General features: G+C 49.7%; 1 protein-coding gene across 2 annotated transcripts in view; it reads left to right on the top strand.

The window, feature by feature from the left end:
* The first annotated feature begins 10,810 nt into the window (after positions 1 to 10,810).
* Positions 10,811 to 16,744, top strand: part of KIAA1671 — a 64,374-nt gene continuing 58,440 nt past the window's right edge. For both annotated transcript variants that reach the window (XM_084217470.1, XM_084217471.1), the window contains exon 1: positions 10,811 to 10,940. The gene's annotated coding sequence lies outside the window, so the exon portion shown is untranslated. The remainder of the gene's footprint in view (positions 10,941 to 16,744) is intronic.

The raw sequence follows: 16,744 nt of genomic DNA, 5'->3' as shown, positions 1-16,744 counted from the left end.
AGGTTGGACAGGGCTTGGAGCAACCTGGCATAGTGGAAGGTGTCCCTGCCCATGGCATGGGGGGGAACAGGGTGATCTCTAAGTTTCCTTCCAGCCCCAACCATTCCATAACTCCATGCCTTCTGAGGAGACTGCTGCATTCTCCCCTGGGTGCAGCAAGGATGGCATGAGCTGCCAGCCCACGTTCTCTGCCCCAGTCACTCCAAGCTGAGCCTGAGGAAGGAAGGATGGGGGCTCCATGGGCTGAGTTCAGCTCCCATCACACCCTCACTGAGCACCCACGTTGCTGTGGGGTTTGTGCTGAGCTCAGGTAATCTCAGTGTAAATCCACTGAGTGTTTGTGTCCTGGCCCTGTGTTCCCCTGAGGGAGTGACAAATGGATTCTCTTCCTGCATTTCAGCTTTCTGCCCATGCAACCTTCCAACAAGCTCCTGGTACCCATCTCTTTTGGTGTCACCTCTGCAGACCCTTTAGAAGTTGTGTTTGTTCCTAAATGTGTGATGTTCATAGGAGTTTTTCTCTTGCTGTGTTGAGTCCCTGAATTAATTTGCTGTGAATGTTTTTCATGAAGACTGAGAGGGTTTTTTTTTTAGTGTGGGAACTTCCTGCTGTGTCCCTGTCCTGCTCTCATCCAGCCCCTGGCATGGGGAGCATCCCTTAATTCACCCAAATGCACCTGGTAGTGCAACGTGAGCCAGCAGTGGAACTGCAGGTGTTTGCCCTTGTCACTGACAGGTGAAAAAAAGGCTGAGATGGAACTGTTGAAGAGATGGGTCCCAAAATGCCTGGAGACACAAGTCTTGTGGCCAAGAGCAGTTTATGGGATGAAGTTCTTCTTATTCTTTGTTTTTTATTTATTTATTACTTATTTTTGTCTACTTCCCCTCTCTTTCCTGGATTTTCCTGAGATTGGTCCCTTGCACTGGGAGCCACAGTAGCCAATGGCCTCTGATCAGGGATGGAACCAGTTTTGGGATTCTCTTCCCCTAAGTTTGCTTTTGAAATATCTTACAATATCTAAATCCCTTTTCTCTAGAGGCACAGTGGGAGCCTCTGAGCCTTTGATCAGTAGGACCAAAATGATGGTCATGTCATCAAAACCTCTGTCTTATTTCTCATTCCATTTGGGAATTTCCCTGAGTTCTGAGCAGTTCTGGGCTTGTCTTCAGTATTTTACTATTGTGTGAGCACAAATTGATAGAGCACAATGTAGAGATGGAGTTCCAGCCCTTCCTAGCACTATGGAAGGGTTGGAATTCACCAGAACCCGTGTCAGAAATTCCTGTAAAAGCTTTTTCAGGTACCCTGAAGTAGATCAAATGCCACTGATTGTTCCTGCTTTTCCACTCAAGGTTAGTATCCTCATTGCCCTGAATAAGCAGTGTTTCACTGATTAAGCCATCTAAACAGTTGTGGTTCTTAGTGTGACCACATTTCTGTCCTCTTGTGGCCACGTGGGCCATGGCTGAGGCCATTTGGTGCCATAGCCACACGTTCACACAGCTCAGTGTGTAGATTCCTTCCCAATTTTGCCCAAATCCTGAACTTCCTGGAGAATGTACAGAGTTGGAATAGCCATAGAAGTCTTTTAATGTGTCTAATCTAATCTAATTTCTAATTTAATTTTGGATTGGTGATAAAAATATTCCACCTTAAATTCCTGCTCAGTAGTTTAATAGCTTCCTTTTATAGATGGGTTTTGCACATGGAGGCTGAGCAGAGCCCAAGGATGGTGCTGCAGGGGGGACAGTCCCTTCTCCACGGTGGCTCCTGAGCCATCAGCAGTGGGACATGACTGGGAGCAAGGGCACTTTGCATCAGTGCTTAAATGAGGGGGAAAAGCACCATTTATCCTCTTTTTTAAAAATTTATTTTTTAACAAATTAATGCTAAAGAATAAACTATGCACAAGGTCTTAAATACATGGAAGTTTTAGAAATGAGTATGGCTTTGCTGCTAAGGACAATAAAGAACTGAAAATCCTGATCCTGGATACTGAGAGACTAAAAATGTCGTTGTTGTGACGATGTAAGATTGACTTAAATTCTCAGAAATTCACTCTCACTGGAGAGTAATTCCCAGAAGCCAGGGAAGAAATTGTTTTCCCAAACAGAATTAATAAAAAGCTTTGAAAATGCAATGTGGATGTAACCTCAGACCCACGATTGTCACTTCCTTTGTTCAAGGAGTGTTCTGGAGAGCCAGGCAGGGCAGCAGGGTGTGACAGCCATCGTGGGGGCTCTGTGGGACAGGGAATTACCCCTCAGCACAGGGATTTGAATGTATCTGGTGTCCTGGCATTAGACTTTTCTGTTGCCCTACACAGAATTGCTGCTTTTCTCTGTTGGATGCCATTTTGGTCTCTGGGAGTTGCTCGATCTGAGCTTAATGAGCACTTACAGCTTTTAATCTATTTGTAGAAGTGCTGCTAATGTTCTTAGATTATCTGAATTCCACACTGTGGTATAATATCTGTTTTATATTATTTTATTCATGCTTTTGGGTTTTTTTTTAATGTAAACTGTTCCTTATTGTTGTTGAGAAAGAAAAATTAAAGCTCTATTCTCTATGGTTAATGTATTTTCAAATCAATCAGATCTTGGTCGTTCTTTCTGTGTGGTCCCTGGGAAAGCAGTGAATGGGGATACCCTGAGCAGGGAGTGCCCAAAATGCTCTGCATTTCCACTCTGCTCATGGATTTCAGAGCCTTCTGTTGCTTGTGATGAGTGTCCCCTGTCCTGGGGAGGGACCTGGGATCCTTTTTGGACCCTCCTTTCCCCCATCCCCTGGCCTGCTCAGTCCAGCTTTGCTGAGCCTGTCCCTCTGGGCAGATGTGTGGAACTGACACCTCCTTGGCTCTGCTGGCACTGTCACTTCTGTCCTTTCTCTTGCTCTATCCCCCTGTAATGTGGAGATTTAAACTGATGGTGAAACAGAGCGATGGAAGAGGAGGAAAAGCACTGGGAAAGGGATGGGCCAGGTGCTTGGTGCTGCATGGAGTGAACTGCCCCAGACAGAGCAGATGGGGAGGTGACAGAGAGCCGTGGCATGGTGGCAGCCCAGAGCTGGGCCGTGGTGGTGATGGTTTGTACCTGTGTGTGATCCTGTGCTGCTGGGTGAGCTGTGCGGGAGGTGGGGGAGTGCATTCTGCAACGGTGCTCAGAATGACCTTGGACTTGATCTCATCTTCTTGCCTCAGTATTTCCTGGATGAGTCTCCAGACCTTTACACTGGCAGTGATAGGATGGGCTGTGCTGTCTTTCTTGCAGGGAACAGGAAGGACAAATTTTTCATCAAAAATGTGTGGAGGACAGGCTGACTGTGCTCCCTACCCCTGCTTGGGGCTGGCACTTGTCACCCCTCTGAACTCCACAAGATTCTTGGGTGCTTGTGGGTCTTCCAGCTGTTCCATGGGGGATGCCAGGTGTGGGAAGAGAAAGAGGTGCCTCCAACCTCCTTTCTGTGGTGTCAGTTCCTGAACTGCTGTTGGAGGGGCCCACATCACCCCAGTGTCGTGTTTTAAGCAGAACAGAATTTAACTGCATTGCTAAAAATGGGAATGCAAGGAAGGCTGGATCTCACTCCGGATTCCTGCCTCTACCTACTTATGAGAAGAGGCTTAATTAAATAAATCCTGGTATTTAATTAATCCATAATATGTTTGCTTCTTGAGGCATGTTTGCTCTAAAGGCCCAGCCCCAGTTTCCAGTGCAGGCTGAGGTTTGCAGGAAGCTCACAGCTCAGAACTTCAAAAGCTGATGAAGACACTCCCCAAACACGCAGAGTTTGCAAAATGCCAGGGTGGGATTCAACCAGCTCTTGCAAATGTGTTAATTACCTGATATTAATTGGCAACCTAACCACCAGAGGCCACATCCCCAAGGTGCCAAAGCAGGAATGCTCTGTGTTCTGAACAGTGAGACTGGCAAAAATCCTGCCTTTCGGATGGAGGAAAGTAAATGATCCTAAAAGTGAATTTCATTAATTTTTAACTTGGGATAGTTTCTCACAAAAGCAGCTATCCTGAGGTTCTGCTTTGAAGTGCATGGAAATTTCCATCAGCTGCCACCTCCATGCAGTGCAGGAGACAGCAGCTGGTGGAGCAGCTCTGGAGAGGTAGGAGCTCTGTCCTGTGCAGGAAACCATTCCAACCCTTTGCCAACAAGAAGGGCCCTTCAGGAGGTGTTGAGGAGGGGTTGGATTATGGGAGCTCCTCTGAGGGGTGGTGGCAGCCCCAGGACTTTCCATGCTCTGTTTGGTTCCTTTGCTCCAAAGCCCAATCCTTTGGCTCCCAGGTGGCTGTGGCAGATGAACCAGTTTGGCTGTGGCCCAGGGCTGGGTGTGATGGGGGGCACTGGGGGCTGTGCTGGTGAGCCCAGCTGGGAGTGCTTGTCCTCACACACCCTCCTGCCAGGCTCAGGCACGTGGCACCGAAGGACTTGGAGTATTTATAGCCCTTGTTAACATGCATGAATGGACATGCTGAGTCCTGGCACAAACATCTGCCCAGGTGGGTGCTGTCCTGGCAACACCCTGAGCTCTCTCTGCTGCCTTAAGGTGCTCCAGCACCTCTTTCCCAGAGGCCTTTTCCAAGGAAAATGAAGCTGAAAATTCAAAGGCTGATCCACAGCTGTAGCAATCCCTGGGTAAATCCTGCAGAGAGGCCCAGTTTGTACAGGCACCACCACCTGACTGATGCAGGGTAAGGGGCTGACAGCCTTGGGTCCCCACCTACCCTGCAGCACTGGGGAATGGAGGACTGTACAACAGGGATTTTGTTAGCCTGGGATTGGGAATGTCAGGGCAACACAAAGTGGCTTGGGCTGGAAGAGACCTTAAAGTCCATCTCATTCACAGAGGCACCTTCCATTATCCCAGGCTGCTCCAAGCCCATCCAACCTGGCCTTGGACATCTCCAGGAATGGGGCAGCCACAGCTTCTCTGGGCTCCCTGTGACAGAGCCTCAGCACCCTCATAAGGAAGAATTTCTTCCTAAACTCCAATCTAAACCCCTCCTTTGTCAGTTTAAATTCCCCTTTTGCTTCCTTTGAATGCAATGACTGAGGTGGAGCAATCCATGCTCTGGCATTTCCAATGAGCTGTGGATGTACCTCACAGCCATGAAAAACGAGCTCAGATCCAGGAGACAACAGCACAGGGATGTGTTAAGCCAGTCCTTAAGCACAAGGAAGTATGGTGCTGTTTCCTGGAGCATTGCTCAGGAAGTGAAAGCATTTCTGCAAGGCTTTGGCAGCCCTGTTGGAACAACATGTGAGTGCTTAGGAGTTATCAGAGAGCGCTGTGATGGTGCAGCACCCAGATTATCTGTGCTGGTTCAGTGGATTTTCTGAGTAGTTTCCAGGAGTGGAGAGGTTGTTGGGGAGGAAGATGCTGCCGTCACTGCACACAGCTCGGGGTTCAGTCTCTGGTTTAGTGACTGACCTGGCCCTTGGGTGGATGAGTTTGAGCTTTTTTTAGTCCAGCAAATGGAACACAGATCCTCGGCTTTATCGCTGTGACTAAGGACGTGTTGTTGTTGGCTGAGTTACAGGAGTGCTCTGAAATCTGAGTCACTCTTCTGCTTGGCAAAACAAAAGCAGACTCCCAGGAAATCTGCATCTCTTTGTTCTCCCCACAGCCCCCCAAGCCTGGCCATGTGCTGCTGGCTGATAGCACAGGGATCAGGATGGGGCCATGTCCTCACCCAAGCCACTGCAGGCAAAACCACCAGGGATTATATAACTGGCAACAATCCCACACCCACTGGTTCTTCCCTCTGTTGCACTGAAACCTCCGTGACGGTGCAATCTAACAGCTCCTTCCTACTGGAGAGCATTATACATACAAATTTGACACTCAATTATCCTTGTTTTTTAGTCAAGGATTCCTTGGCTATGGCTGCTTTCAGCAGCTGAGGATTGACAGCTTCTGCCTTCCCAAACTTCCCCTTTCTGGAGGAAGAAATATTGTGTGGACACCACGGTATAATCCCACAAGCTCCACACTCCCTCAGAGAGGTGATGCCCTTTCCAAAGCCTGGCAGAGCTCAGCCTTCACTTGGACTGTGTGTTTAACAGACTATTCCCTTTAAAACAGGACTCTCTCTCCTGCCTTCCTCCTCCCAGCCCTGTTCCCAGGTCAAACTTGAGGACAGGAGAGGCAGCAACGGGGCCCCATGTCCAGTGGGGTTTTGTTGGGAAGGCAGTGCCAGAGCTGTGCCCTCCCTGTGCTCTGAGTCAGGCACTTGCTCTCTGTGAGCTCTGCACTGATTTCCATGGTGGATGAGCAAGAAGAGGTGGGAAAGGAACTTTTAAGGATAGTTGCTGTGGTGGTGATGGAGAGTGGGAGGATTTCCTGTTTTCCTTTATGCAGATTATATGTAGTGGGCAGTGGAGCACCTTCCTGCAGTGCTCAGAGCCTGAGGTGTGTGGGGAGCTGATTTCCTCCTGGGGCTCATCCTGAGCTGTCACCAGCAGTTCTGGATTTCATGGGAGCAGTTACCTGGTGGAAGGTTGCAAGGCAGGACACTGAAGTGCTTCACAGAGCATTTCAATGCCATGTGGACCTGGGAAGGGTAGCAGGGGAGCACTGGAAAATCAGTGTTCCCCTGACCCAGACAGGCTGTTTTTGCATACACCTCCACCTTTTCACATAACAGGAGCAACTGGCTCAGCAGGAAGAGATGGAGACTGTTCCTGGCTGGAACAAAGGAGGGGATCTTGCCGCACCCGCCGAAGTCAGGCAGGGGTGAGACAGGAATGAGACAGAGCAGGGGCTGGGGGATCTGCCTGGGCCCCCCCGTGTTTGCCCCTGCCCTCACTGTGCAGGTGTGTCATGGGCAGTGTCCGTGTGCCATTTGCAATTAACCCATTTCTCCACTGCAGGGCACTGACAGGCCGTGTGAGAGCAGCTAAATCACCCGAGCAGACCCAGTGGTGCACAGAACATTCACTGGTGCTCCCTGCTTTATGCCATTCTTAGCTCGGTTCTGAAGAGATCCCAGCCTGGAAGTTAATTGTATGGTGGAGAGGAGAAACAGTGGCATTACTCATCTGAGGAGTGGAACCTTTTGTTTGAAAACTCTATCTGAAGAATGGAAACTTGGTAGATAAGGGACCTGTCATTCTTTTCTGAGTGCAGGCACTCCTTCACTGCAGATTGCTGCTTGCCATCCCTCTGACGGCTCCAGTGAAGTCATAAAACAGAGGGTCAAAGCTCAGATGTCTGCAAGATGGGTCTGGAAGTGTCTGTTCACTATTGCCATCCACACTGCAGGGTGGAATTACAGCCCTAATTCATATACATGGGGTGAGAGGCCAGGGCTCTGCATTTAACTCTGCCCCTTTTGGGGTCACCTTAAGTGCTGATAAAGGCAGTAGGACAAAGATTCACACAGGGTCTCAGGTGGGGACAGAGAAAGGGGAAGAACCTTTCCAGGAGCCAGGGCTGTGCCACATCCAGGTCCTGTCCTTGCCCTCCGCTCACTGCAGGACACACACTGGGGTGTTGGAGCGTGTCCAGGGAAGGGAACAGAGCTGGGAAAGGGTCTGGAGCACCAGGAGCAGCTGAGGGAGTTGGGGGGCTCGGGGGGACCTTCTGGCTCTCCACAACTCCCTGACAGAAGGGTGGGATCAGGGTCTGCTCGCAGGGAACAAGGGTCAAAACCAGAAGGAAATGGCTTCAGGCTGTGCCTGGGGAGGTTTAGACTGGATATTGTGGAAATTTCTTCATAGAAAGGCATTGGAACAGACTGCCCAGGGAGGTGGTGGAGCTCCATCCCTGAAGGGATTTAGTTAATGTGCCAATGTGGAGCTTGGGGACATGGGCGGCCTGGGCAGGGCTTGAAGGTTTTAGAGGGCTTTTCCAACCCAAATAATTCTGTGATTCTAAGGGAGCAGCAGCACTGGGGTGGCAGTGGGATGACAATTCTCCTGCCTGGTGCCAGAGCTGGGGTGCCAGGGCTGGCTGTGACAGCCAGGGGCTTCCCACCTCCCCAGCGCAGCCCCGCCAGCCCCACAGCTCTGTGCCGGCCCTGCACTACATCCATTCCCTTTCTCACAGGTTCAGGGTGTCCCCAAGGCAAGAAGGGCTGGCTGAGGGTGAGGATCTGGCCCCTACGGCCCCACAGGGTCGGGCCCGGGCCTGCTCCGTGCCCCTCAGCGCCGCCATCCCGCCGGGCTCTGCCCCGGGCCCGCTGCTCCAAGCAGGCCGAGTTTCTGTGGCCTCTTTGAAGCTCCCAGGTCTCATCTCCCCGGGCATTCACCAAGGCAGCGGCTGAGGCTCCTCCTCACACAGTGGGAAACAAGACAGCAGCTCCTTGGGAACACGGCTGCTCTCTTGAAGCGTCCATTTGAATGCAGCTCCCAGCCCGGCGTGCCCAGTTCTCCGGCTCTGTCGCTGTGTAGGTGTTTTCGTGCAGGGAGCTGCCATTAAGTGGCTCCTGAATAACTGATCAGGCGCTTTTCTCCTTCCTGACGGCTTTGCTGAGAGCCCCGTGTGCCGGAGCAGGGGTTCCCAGCCATGGGTGGAACAAGAAGTGCTTCAAAGAGGTGTCAGAGGCAGGAACTCCCTCCCTGCAGAGGCGCTGATCCGAGCCTGGATCGCCCTCCTCTCTGCTGGGGCTGCAGGGAGGGCGCTGGCTGAGGGGATGGGTTACGGCTTGGCTTCTGGAAAAGTGAAAAGGCAAATGAGTCGTGGAACTGGGATCCCTTGGTGTGGCGAAGATAAAAGGGTTGCTAAGGTGGGGAAAACACCTATATTATCCTGATTTGGGAGCAAGGGGGGAAGCTGTGGGAAAGCAATCTTAATTTAAATGGGATGTGGGTGGGAACAGAGGAGGCAAGGCGAGCTCCATATTCCCGCTGTTGTTACAGGGCTGGATGTTTTTGCTGCTGAAACTTTTCCTCTCGCTCCCATCCATGCACCTGCTAAGGGGCAGCTGCAGGGATTCTGTCTGGCTCCCTTGGAATGGATCACAGTGAGATCTCCTGGCTCAGGAGCTTGTGCCTGCAACAGAAGGAGATTTGGGCTGGTTAAAGGCAGATGAATGAGTTCCTCGTGGAGAGCAGGGACACAGGACCTGCTGCCTGGTCCTTCCCTGCCCTGCCAAGAGCTGAGGACATGGAGATGCATTTCCCTTGTGCCATGGCAGCACCCTGGCCCCTGGCCAGCCCATCATCCACACTCTCCTTCCTCCTGCCGTGAGTCATGGCCTCGCCTCGGAGCCGACTTTGGCCTCCTCGGCAGGGAGCCACACCTTTGGTAATGACAAAAAGCAGCACTTGGAGCCTTCGAACTGTGACAGCTGTGGCATGGGGAAGATGCCAGTGGGCAGATCTCATGACTTGGGTGCCATTCTCCAGGGAACTAAAGAGGAACACTCCCTGGTCTGAGCAGAAATGTTCCCTTTCTGATTCTCTCGGCTCTGAGGCAATGTTTCCTGGACTGGGCTCCACAGCTGTGATGCCCTGAGGGTGACAGAAGGACAGTGGTGGCCAAGGGGCTGCCACTGGTAGCCACAAAATTGGATTTTTTACCTAGTGTGCAACAAGCCAATAATGACACACTTGAGAGAGACATCGATTATTTATTTCAGGGTGTGCAGCCTGGGTGCTCAGTGTATTCCACAAATCCAGCACATCCCACTGCACCTTCCTGCTATTATTTATACACAGAAATTCAGAGTTAGTAACTTATTTATACACAGAAATTCAGAGTTAGTAACTTCCCAAGCACAATCCTTTATTAGAATTTGTCAGTAATTTCCATCCAAGTTGCTTCTCTACATGCCCAGGGGAAGGGTCTTCACCTGGGCAGGGTCTTTCTAACCTATAGGTGTGATTTTTATTATTGTAACAAACATAGTTCAGCTATAGAATGTACCAGCTTTGAAAGTTACCAATGTTTACATAAACACACATCAACTGTTAGATGCAGGTCCTTAAAGCTTGTAGTTTTCAAGGGTGTCCTTGACTAAGGGATCAGTTCCACTGATTAGAATCACAGAATCCCAGAGCAGTTGTGGTGGGAAGGGCCCTCTGGAGATCATCCAGTCCAACAAGGCAGGGTCACCTGGAGCAGGTGACAAAGGATTGCATCCAGGTGGGTTTGGAACGTGTCCAGAAAGGGAGACTCCTCCCTGGGCAGCTGTCCCAGTGCTGGGCCACCTTCCATGGGAAGAGCTTCTTCCTCATACCGAGGTGGATCTTGTGTTTACTGCTCCTTATCACCGGGCACCACTGAATAGAGCCTGGAACCATCCTCTTGGCACACGATTCGAGATGTTTGTATAGACTGGTGAGATTCCTTCCAGACTGACCAAGCCCAGCTCCTGCAGTCTCTCCTCATCACAAAAATGCTCCAGATCCCTCATTATCCTTGTGGCCTCTGCTGGACCCTCTCCAGCATCTCCCTTTTTTATTTATCCTTGTCCAGAAGTGGACACAGTAAGAAAATCTTGACACACCCCGCATTTTCCAGCCCTACCCACGCCCAGCTCCTGTCCCTCTGGTCGGCGGGGCCGGGACTCGAACCCACGACCCGCGCGGAGCAGGTGGAGCGGGGCGGAGCCAATCGGGGCCGCGCTGCGCGGGGGAAGCCCCGCCCACGTCCCGCACCGCGCGGTCACCATGGCAACAGCGGCGCTTCCCGCGGGGCCCCGCGGCCGCCGGGGCGAAGGGGCCGGACCGGCACCGGGGCGGGACATTCCCGCCTCCCGCCGCCCTCCTGCCGCCCTCCCGCCGCCTTCCCGCAGCCCCTCGCTCCGGGGAAGCGCCGAGGGACGGCCCCCTGCCCGCCCCGCCCCCGGCCGTGCCCGGCCGCCGCTCGCCGCCGCCGCGGGGGAAAGGCCGCTGCGCGCCCAACTTCACTTCAAGCAACTTCCCCGGTGCGGCGGAGCCGGCGCCCGGTTTTGCGGAGGGGGCAGCCGGTGGTTTGGCTGGGTGAGTGCTGCTGGCGAGGCCACGGGGGTGGGACAAAGGCGGGCAGTGCTCGCTCAGCCTTAGGGCCGGCACGGGAATCCCGTCCCCGCTTCCCCGGGGGTGCCTCGCCCTCCTCGCCGGCTCCGGGGGAACGGGCAGCGGGTCCCGTGCCGAGGGGTGCGCTCGCCGCGCTGCCGGACCTCCTGGCTGCTCCTTTCTCACTGCGTCAGACCAAGGGTTGGTGTCCTCGTGTGTTAAAAAGAAGGGAAAAGCCCCCCTCCAAAAAAAACCCGTTCTGTGGTTCTAATCCGGCGGCTGGAGGTGGGGAGGGGTTGTAGGTGGTTTTTGGTGGATGGTGTTGTTGCTCGTGGTTCTGAGGATTAGAGAGTAATTTTGTAATCCACGAAGGCTGCAGTTATCTGTTCCTCGCTGGATTAGGGATGGTAATGTGCTTGGAGGTCTTAAATGGACAAATAAAGATGCTCCCCCTTTCTCCCCCCTGGTTTACAGCCGGGCGACGGCTCCTTGGGCAAGAGCAGGAGGGATTCAGGCTTTCCCGAGAGTGGTATGTGACTCCTTAATGCCTTGGATTTCGAGAAATATATTATCTGCTCGTTAAAATTACTTCGAAGTGCCAGTTTAAAGTCATCATGCTGCTTTTGAATTGCAAGATGCACATAGCTTTGTTTGTTGGCATCGCACGTACATAGAATCTCAGCATAGTTTGGGTTGGAAAGGATCTTAAAGCTCATCTCATTCCAACCCCCCTGCTAGGGGTTTATGTTTTTGTTTTGGAAGCACTTGGGTGGACAGATTGGTGTTGTTCTAGTGATACGCAGCTCATTTGTTAATTTTTCCTCCTAACTCCAAATCCAAGCGGTTTAGATGTGCACGGAGAAACGTGGAGCGCTGCTTCTGGGTGGAAATAGCTGCTCCAAAAGATCACGTGGAGGTCAGTTCCTTGAATTTGCACGGAGTTCTGCGCTCGGATTTGGGAGGGAGCAGCACTGGGATTGTGGATGGGTGAAGCTAATCAGTGAAATCCCAGAATTTCCTGTGTGGTGCTGCACGGAGCCGGGTGGAAAGCTTTGCCTTCCTGAGCCTGCCTGCAGCATTGTTGCTGCTCTTGCCTTTCTCCCGTCTGGAGGTGGGAGATTAATCCCGTGGATTCAGGTATTGACTTGACTTCTATTTCTGTGGTGTAATCCGGGTGATTCTGATTTGTGTGTGAGGAATGGGATTAGGGGAAATCACACTTGGCAGATGGAGGAGCTCTTCTGTGCCATTAGGAGATATTGTAACCTTTGATTATACCTGCAGGTCTGGTCATAGAGCTCAGGCTCTTTGGGGTTTGGGAATAGAATTCCATTCCAGATCAAATATTGCTCATGATAAATTACTGGGATCACATTAAAGGAGCTGCAGCAAACAGAAATTGATGTTTTGTCCAAACTGGTGCTTTACTCCAGGGTGGTAATTGCAGGCAATTTTCCCTGTCTGCTGAGGGGTAAACTCTTGTTTCCAGGGTAACTGGGAAGTTGTTCAGCTGCTTCTGAGGTACTCTTTTGCCAGAGCTGAAGGTTGTTGGCATTTTCTTTTCCTTGTCTCTCCTCCACAAACCAGAAGGATTTGCATCTTTCTAACGACCACATAAAAATGGGAGTTTTCTTTGTTTTCCTGTGACGTTTGCAGGGTGTGTTGGGAAGCAGACAGTTGTGTGGCAGAAATGCTAATAAAGCTGCCTGGCAGCTTAATCCAGGTAAAGAAAAAAAAATCTTTCAAGAATTTATAAACTTTTTTGTTTAAAACTCTTTTGGTTTTGGCTAGGATTTTCTTTGCAATGTGCTCTGCCTTTTCCTGTAAGAATTATCAAGGATATTTATTAGTAAGCAAAGCTATAAAGCCTTTGTGCTTCAGAGTAGTTAAGGAGGTTGGAATCCTATTTAAATAGATGTTGTAGCCTGTAATTCCCTTTTGATAGGTGTAGAGTTTATTGAAAATGGGTGTGTAAACTTTTCCTCTGTTTCAGACAATGCCCTGAGCTAATTCTAAGCTAAATGTTTCCTTCCCAATGTATAGAAGACACAAAACCAAGTCACTCTGGAGTGTCACAGTATGGAAAGTCCCTAAAAGGAGGCAAAGTCTAGGACTGTTTCCAACGGGAATACTTTGGTTTGTCATTTTTTGCTGTCTCATTTTATATGTGGCAGTAAAGGACGTGCATGGCCCCAGCCCCAGGGTTGTGCTCACGCTGCAGTTCTGGAGCTGCTGCTCTTATGGCAGGAGAAAGGGCACAGTCCCCATCTGTGCTGCTCCTCACATGGCTCTGGCCTGAAGAGATAACCAGGGATTCAGAAAATTTCCATGCCTGATGATGAAGCAGTTTTTCCCTCTGCCATACTGAGGCTTTGTTAGCTGCAGGATTTTTTTTTTGGTGTTTTTTTTTTTTTTAATTCCGTTTTCAGCCATGTGCAGCATCATCACCTTGGGTGTTAATTGAGCCCCTTAAATGTGCAGACTCCTCTGGCAGAGACAATAGGCTTCCCAAATGCCTGATTTCTTCCAAAGGGGAAAAAAAACCCAGTTACAACTTGAAAATAGGCTTTACTGAGAGCAGGAATTTCAGACTTTGTATTTCATAAGTTTACCAGCCCTTCCTGCCCCATGTGCTCAAGGTGACATTCAGACCACATGTGAAAGAAGCAAGTCCTGACCAGCAGGTCCCAGGTGGATGGAGAGCTGATGTATTCCTGCTCCTGGGATTCTTTGCACAGCTCTGTGATTTCGCTTGGGTGTTGTCCTGGACTCTGCTCTATTCAGCACTCATGTTTCTCTGGCTATTAGATAATTTTGAAACCAGTCCTGTCACCTGCCCTCTCTTTGGCACGTGTTTGGTTACTGCAGAGTGAAAAAGGAGCTCAGTCTCCCTGGTAATGAATGTGTTGCTCTTCACTCCCTGGTCCTTGCCCTGGAGTTATTCCCTGTTTGGTTATTGCTCATGGAGCTTCCTCCCTTCTGGCAGATTTTCCAAGTAACATGTGAATCAAATTGATATGATTTCTCTGTCCTTGAGTTTGTAAACAGAGATAAGAAAACTTCCCATAATCTTGAAAATTCTGGTGTAGTGTTGCTTGTGGGGAATGCTGTGCAGATCAGGGACAGGTCTCAGGATCACACTGGAGAGGATTTCTGTGAGTGTGTCAGTTAGGGACACCTTACAGGTGTGGCTTCCTCTCCTGGCTGCTCATGTGTTTAAAAATCGTGCTGGTTTCTTATTGGGCAGTTTGATAGATCAAAGTATTTCTCTAAGCCATGGTGTGATTTCTCAAATTGATATTCCACAGAAGTTGGTAGCTTGGCTCTGTCCCTATCCAGGGAAGTGTCCTTTGGCAGTGCATTGGTCATGCTGGGTAGTTAGTGAAAAATTTGACTCGTAAGAGGGTGTGTCTAAATGCAGATTGGAGTGTTCTGCATCCATTTATATGTAATGTTGCTGTTCTTTCCTTATTTTCAAGCTGTTTATTTTAATGGAATGTTTTCTTGCATGAAATTTGAAGTCTTTCGCTTCCCGAGCTGGGTGAATGTCCATGATGCTGTTGATCATAGGCTACAGCACTGCACACCTCCTTTTCTGCTCATTGATTTCATAAATTTATTTATTTCTTAGGGTAAGTGCAGCTTGTTCAGTTCTCAAGTAGGAGACAGCATTTGGGGAGGAAGGGACCATTCCAATGAATCCTTTATGGAGCAGGAGATCCTGCTGTGTGCTGTGGGCTGCTTGGGAAAAGTGAGACTGAAATAAATGCTCAATCCTGCAAGCCCAGGCATGAGGCTTGTGGTGATGCTGTGAGCCCAGTCTGTATCACTGGTTTGTGTTTGGTGCACAGGGGTGACTGGAACCTGGGAATGTTGCAATGTTTTTAGGTGTGTTTTTAGTTTTGTGTGTAAGAATTGCCCAAAGGCATTGTAGGGCAAAAGCCACAGATTTTTTGCTTTTGCTTCAGAAATCTCTTTAAATGAAGAGTCCCTGGTTGTGGTAGTAGGATTTGCAGTGTAAACCACTGCGTGGTTGTCTTGAGCTTGCAGCCAAAGAGACTGGAATAATAGCATCAGGAGAGCTGAGGAATTCTCACCACAGCAACCAGTCTTGAATCCTAATCATGGCCCTTGGAGTGACCACAGGCTTGGTGGGTTCAACAGCTTAACTGGAAGACTCCATGCTTGACAAATTCGAGATGCACCTGTCCTAGGCAGACTTTTCCTAAAAATGTCCAGGAATTGGCTCTTGGATTGCTTGGATATGTGCTGCTTGGAGGTGTGTCTGCTGAGTCTGAGGAGATGTTCTTCTTGCTGGGTTAGAAGTGAAGTTGGTTCTCTGTTCTCTGGTCCTTCATTGACTCTCTGTGAGATTGAAGGACATCCGTGAACTTCTGAACTCTCAGGCCATTCTTCTCAAGCTGCACTCCAAGAATAATTAAAATATTTACAGGTAACAAAGCCAGAGCACGTCAATTGCTCTTTGCCTTGAGAGGGCTTCTATAGGTGAAGAGGACATTCCGTGTCTTGTGTTCTGTTAACTGGCAGGAAAACCAAATTCTTATGAAAACCTGGATGTTGAGTGTTGCCAAAAGATACTAAATTTAGTGTGGTGACTGTTTTATCTATTTTCAGCTATTGCTTAAAAAAACTCCCTAATGTTTCCCTTTTATTCTCGTGATTGGTATGACCTGAACATCTGATCACAAAAGGATATTTAAGTCTACTGGGTGATAATTTTCCTCAGGCCTAGGCTTAAAGAATTCAGACTCTTAAAATTAAGCTGTTTATGGGAACATACTTTATCTTTAGATTCTTTTCTCAAATCAAGGAGGTTTATTTTCTTGGTTCCCACTGTCTTTGTTCTGGGAATATGTAATGCTGGAACTTTTGCAAACAAAACCACTTTCAAACAGCTTGGGGATATTTTTCAGTGCATCTGTATAAATAGGAGATCATTAATACATATTTTTGCAGTTTCTGAATGCCTTACATTGAGACAATGGGAGTTGAGTTTCCTTTTCATGCTCTTCATCTGTACAAAACACGCTTGGGGAGAGGAAATGAATGTTTTCTGAGGGTTGTGTGATTGTGGTGATGCAGCTTGAGCAGTCCAGGGCGCAGAGAGGGTTATTATCCAAAACACTGCTTGTTTGTGGTTGAGTCATGTCCAATGAGCACACACTTAAACATTGGGGGTGGGGGGATCTGGACTCTTCTAAAGCCACTTACAGAGCTGTTCATTAAAAGTTCTTATCAGAATTAAGTGCCAAAACTTCCAGTATTGGGCTAGAGTAAAGCCTCTGCTTGCCTGAAAGGAGATAGTGTTGGTCTTGGAGCAGTGTGAGAACTGAAAGCTTCTTACTATTGTAGTAATTACGAGTCAGGATGGTCATTAGGCTGGTGTAACGAGCAGGAAAAGATAACAATTCAGTTGCTGGAGGTTTGGTGTCTCCCCAGTTTTCACTTGGAGGGAAGAAGCGTGTGCACTCCAGCAGCTCCTCCAAAGAGCGATGCAGCAGCACGGGCAGCTTTGGAGTAAGGCTCGTCTCACTGTTTGCAGTTAGATGGGCTTTAGTGTGGGCAGGGACGAGATCTGAGCCTTATTTCCAGGTCAAAACACCCCTTTCATTCGGTTGGGGGCTGGGAATCGCCAGGAGCCGAGTGGGCTGTTAGCTCCAGCTCCGGGCTTGACCCAGATCCTGCGCAGAGCGCCGGGAAGCGCCTGAGCTCCGAACGGGCAATTCCAGCTCTGCTGCAGGGAGATGGATGGCAAAGAGAGAGGAAAA

This window comes from Fringilla coelebs (genome assembly GCF_963513975.1).
Source record: "Fringilla coelebs genome assembly, chromosome: 17".
Taxonomy (NCBI): Eukaryota; Metazoa; Chordata; class Aves; order Passeriformes; family Fringillidae; genus Fringilla; species Fringilla coelebs.
The sequence above is the reverse complement of the archived record's forward strand: the minus strand, read 5'-3'. Positions and strand labels throughout refer to the sequence as shown.